At 37.4% G+C, this 5,231-nt stretch overlaps 1 pseudogene; it reads right to left on the bottom strand.

Moving 5' to 3' along the window:
• Positions 1-499: 499 nt before the first annotated feature.
• LOC123983541 lies at positions 500-2,434 on the bottom strand (annotated as a pseudogene).
• Between the last annotated feature and the right edge of the window lie 2,797 nt (positions 2,435-5,231).

The following is a 5,231-nucleotide window of genomic DNA, read 5'->3' as shown; positions in this document are numbered from 1 at the left end:
TAATAGAAACTTGAACCCAAAAGATGCAGAACGATCCGTAACTAAGCGGCTGTCTCGTTGAGCCACTGTACAGTAAACTGATGGTCAGTCTTGTTATAGATGTTGAACCACTCAGGTTCACTCATTCCTTTTTTACATCAACTTGAAATAAATATTTTACCACATTATTAAAACCAGGCATGGGTGTTTCTCTTATTACGGGAAGAATGAAGGTATTTTTATTGATCTCGGCGGCAGGTGCACGCCTCTTAAGCCCTTGGAATGCCATTCAGAAACACACACTTCCACACACACCGACTGAAAATGAGAACTTTGTAGCGTTTAAAATGAGCGAGTATCACAGACACTGAAAGCTGTAAAGAATTTCCTCTGGAGTCAGCTACATGTGCATGTGTCCAACTGACGCTGGGCTGCAGGATCAGATGTCGTCTTCTGTCTAGACCTGAAGGCCCAGAAATAGCTCTTAAGAGCCCAGAAGAAAACAAACAGGGCCCCTGGCTCTTACGGAGGAAACTCGAGGTTTATTTAGGATTTTTTATTTTACATATTTGGGGTTTGGATTAATGTTTCAGGACATGGGAGTTTTATAGAGTGCAAGAGTCAACCAGTTGGCTTTGACATGCTCCAGCATCTTCACCAGGCTTTAGGAAATCACTTCAAAAGGCAAAGGAATGTACACTTCTTTGGGTAAATAGGTAGTGATGTCCTGTTTTAAGGATTGGTCACTTCTCTCTGTACACTTGTCTTACATTTTCTTGGCAAACCGTAAATTTAATTGTTCACCTGCTGTTTTTAAGACATTAGTAATCAACTGTCTTAATCTCATACCCCTTCACTTCAACAAAAACTGTCCAGTCTCCCTCATGTGGCAGGAAAGAGCACAACACAAATTTAAGCATAAGATCTGACCATAGACTGTATAAAGGCTCTGACGTGCACTTTGATGGGAAATACATACAAGCAGATAATATCTACAGGTGAAATCCATATTTAAGGGGCTAAAGATGCACCGAAAGACTAAGATCATCGTGCATCAGGCTGCAGGCATCACTGAAGCACAAAGAATACGAAGCTTACCCAGTTCTGCTGACAGGCTGTGACCAGACTGTTATCATAATCAATTCTACCCCGTTGAACTGAAGCACTTTTTGCTTTTGTTTTTGTCTTTTAAATGTAACATAAGAGGGATCTTGTTAGCATGTTTTACTCAAAGTCTAACTGCAACATTAGATTAAAAGTTCTTAAGATTTAAAAATACACTATATGGCCAAACCTTTAAAGGGAAATCGTAATTCTGCAGTGATATTTTAGAGAATAAAAAGATCACTTTCAACCTTGCTCAGATCCAGCTACATAAAGAAATGGTTTAATGTGGAAGAACTTAACTGGCCTGCACAGAGCTCAACCCGAACCCGATCCCTGCAGCCAGGTTCAACATCTGGTAGAAAGACTGAAGGAGGCTCTTATTGCAGCAGATTAACGGCCATGGTTGTGGAGTGAGGTGTTCAACAATATCATATATTGTTGGTCACATAGTGTTAAATATTTCTAAATATGTTCCTCTCATATAGAGAAAACTTATCCCACATGGATACCTCAGCTTAGTCCTCGGGCCACCTGCTCCTCGGTGCAGTAGTCCTGCAGGAAGACAGCAGCCAGGTTGCACTGCACTATGGCCGGGTCAGTGATCGCAGAGCGCGATGAGGGCGTTGTGAGGTTCATTAGTATAGTGATGGCTGACAGGACGGTCTCTTCCCTCCGGCTTGACAGACAGTTTGTGACCAAGCTGATCCCGCTGCTCTGTAGGATGTTGTCTCTGCATTCAGGGTCCATACTCAGGTTACACAGCCCCCCTGAGAACTATTATGTTTTTAGATTAGGAGACAGCATTTGATGTAAAAACAATGGCTGTTGGTGTGATACTCACCCATCCCAAACTCCACAAAGTTCTCATTCTCCTCAGTGAGCATGTCCAAGAAGAGGTCGGTCACTTGCAGCTCCCTCAGATGTTCTTTGGGTTGTATGCAAAGTTGGCCAGGTTAGCCAGCACCTGCTCCTTGGAATGGAATAAATTAATTTACCTTTGAGTATCAGCTTATCACAAACATGTTGCTATCAAGATCTCATGTTGGCAGATATTTAACAAGCGGCTGCAATATAGAAATGCAAAAGACCATGACATATTTTGTCCACCAGAGAGCACTGACACTGAAAAAATAAGTTTATTTTTCAGCTGTAAAAATGTGGGATGAACTGACTGCGACAAAAACTATTTAAAAAGTGTTTATGCCGTGTCAGTCCTATACTCTACAAATAAAAAACTTTTCTTTACCAAATCCATCTGGTTTATGTTATCTTCCTGTTACAGTGTACTGTTAAAAAGCATTACCAGATTGTTAAACACAATTTCGATATTGGTATCTGGTTCAAACATCCGGTACGAATCAAGTTATAGTTTTTTTAAAAGCACGAAAAGAAACGAAATGTGGAGGCTCTATTGATTACAAACTAGAGCTGCAACAATTAATTGATTAGTGGTCAGCTCTTAAATAATCTGCAACTATTTTGAAAATTGATTAATTGGTTTGAGCAATTTTTTAAGAGAAAAAATATTAATTCTGATTTCAGCTTCTTAAATTTGAATATTTTCAGGTTTCTTTGCTCCTCTATGACAGTAAACTGAATATCTTTGGACAAAAAATGACATTTGAGGATGTCATCTTGAGCTCTGGGAAACACTGATCAACATTTTTCACCTTTTTTGTGATATTTTCAGGACCTAACAACTAATCCTTTAATCAAGAAAATAATCATTAGTTGCAGCCCTATTACTAAACTAGAAAATGTGTGTGTGGGAGGGGGGCACACAAACAAGCTGATAAGTATTGAAGCCCATTTCTGCCACAACAATAACAAAACTGGCAACATTTCAACTTTAGTTTTTTGTTCCTTTTCATTATACTATACTGCATTTGTACTGTTCTTCATTTTCTTTTTTACCATAATGTTTTTTGTATCTGTGCACTTGATGTTTAAATTTGAGGTCCAATAAGATCGAGTCTCCATTTTATTGAATGAGAAACTTTTCTCTCACTGTCCTTACTTCAGTGCACAAACACTGAGAAACATCTTGCATCCAGCAGTTAAACTTTTGTAATAAAACATATCTGCATATTTGTAGATTCTGGATTTTTTAATGAGAGAGGGTTAAATGCCATTTTAAGAATTTCTAACTAGTGGCAGACTGTAAATAAGTATTAACTTTATGTATTTCTATTGTATGCATATACTGAAGGATGACATTTTCCTTTATGGGTTGAGAAGCTAAATAAACTATTTAAACTCCCCTTAGACAGCTGGAAAATGTATCATCACAAAGCTGAAAACAGGTTGTTTTTTTGAGCTCTGTAAAAGTTGTACTTTTAGAGGTTCTCACAGGACATCAACACTAAAAATACATGATCTTATAGATCTGACACATTGATTAAACTACCCAACAGGATATAAAGTATTTAAAATGAGCTTAACCTTAAACATCTACAGCAGTAAAATGCAACATGCGCATTAATGCAGCTGTGATATTGATCAAGAAACATCAGACATGCCTTTAATAGTTAAACACAGAGAGGGACTATTTAACTGCACTATGAGTACTTTTGCTTTTGATACCTTAAGTAAATGTTGCTGATAATACTTACATACATGCAGGGTTCGAGTTATGATGGAGCCAGTGGGGGCTCAGCAAATTCATTTACCAACAACCATTATTTTTAATCACAAATAATGTATTTCATGTTTAGTATTATTTACATTAACAAAATTAACAGGCTAAAATAAAACATGTTCTCCAAATAAACATTGCTACGCACTTCCATCAGGCACCATGGTGCAGGACAATATTGACCTGTAATGCAGGTTGAGAGCGCGCGACCCGTGAACATGAACTCAGCTCTACTACTGTAGGCTTTTAAACTCTGTATTGACTGCTGCTTGTTTGTTTTTGGCTTAGTAGAGCTATAATCTGCTCGCTACGGTGTTCCCGGCAGCGATGAGTGTGTAAAATAATAACACTTAGAATAAAGGGCAGAAAGGCGGTGTCTCCTGGACTGGAACAATGGGCTGGTCTTTGTTGAAATATTTCAGGATATTGAAACCTGAACTTTGTCGCAAGATCGCCACCACGTGGCCTAATGATCAATGAAGTCTCTCTCTCCCTCATCTATTTAGGCCTTCCTCCGCCGGTAACGTGCGTTAAACCACCCCAAGAAGCTCAAATTTAACTTGAACTTAGGCCTATATGGGCCATTCCAGAGCAATGTAGGATGAACCCTTTATTTTGTCATTTTCTGTTATGTATATAAGAAGAACAGGTAACAGATTCGTCCAGCTCAGGCATCAAAAGTGCACTATTTATTAGATGTTTTATTTGCTGTGTGCTGTGGCGCAACCCTGTTACCAATACTCAGGAACCTCTAAAAGTACATTTTAAAATATTTTTTTAATAAATCCTTTACCATTAAGTAAAGAAATTCACATTGAATACTCATTTAATTTTAGATAAGACTTTACTTATATTAATTTAAGCAACTTTTTAAATCTATCTTGCCCAACTTTTAAATAGTTACAATGTTTGTTTGACTAATTTCAGTATTTATTTTCAAATATTTGCTGAAATACATTAAGCATTTAATTGTTCAAACAATTCAAAGGACAACAGGTTAAACCCTTGTGAGCTGAGAAAAATCATTTAAGATTATTTTAATAAAAATTATTTGGTAACAGGGTTGAATGGATTCATTACTTTTGATTGTAGAACACGACATAAATGTGACAAATAAATACTCAGAACCACCGGAGTGTTGTTTAAATAAGATTTTATTTAGCTTGCCAGTAAAGGATGAACAGGACCGCAAACTAGATCTGATCAAATATTCAATGTACAAACATAGAAGAGTCATATTAAAGTAGGCAGACAACCTGGCATTAAAGTTAAAAGTTATCAAAACACTCATCAATATTTAAGAAAGTTGATTTGTTCAGATGTTGTTCATGTGGCTGAAAACAAGAAGAGAGGACTTACCTTTCAGTTACCCATGGTGCTGGCTAATGACTTGTTGATGTCACTTTCACTTTATCATGTGACTCACTGTTTTTTTTCTTCCTCTGACAGGCTAAATGGGTTTCAGTAAAAGGGCTGCACGCATGTTATGTGCTGTGCATACCTACTTCTT

The sequence above is a fragment of the Micropterus dolomieu genome, linkage group LG14 (genome assembly GCF_021292245.1).
Source record: "Micropterus dolomieu isolate WLL.071019.BEF.003 ecotype Adirondacks linkage group LG14, ASM2129224v1, whole genome shotgun sequence".
NCBI lineage: Eukaryota > Metazoa > Chordata > Actinopteri > Centrarchiformes > Centrarchidae > Micropterus > Micropterus dolomieu.
Note: the sequence above shows the minus strand (reverse complement) of the source record. Positions and strands in the feature narration are given on the sequence as shown.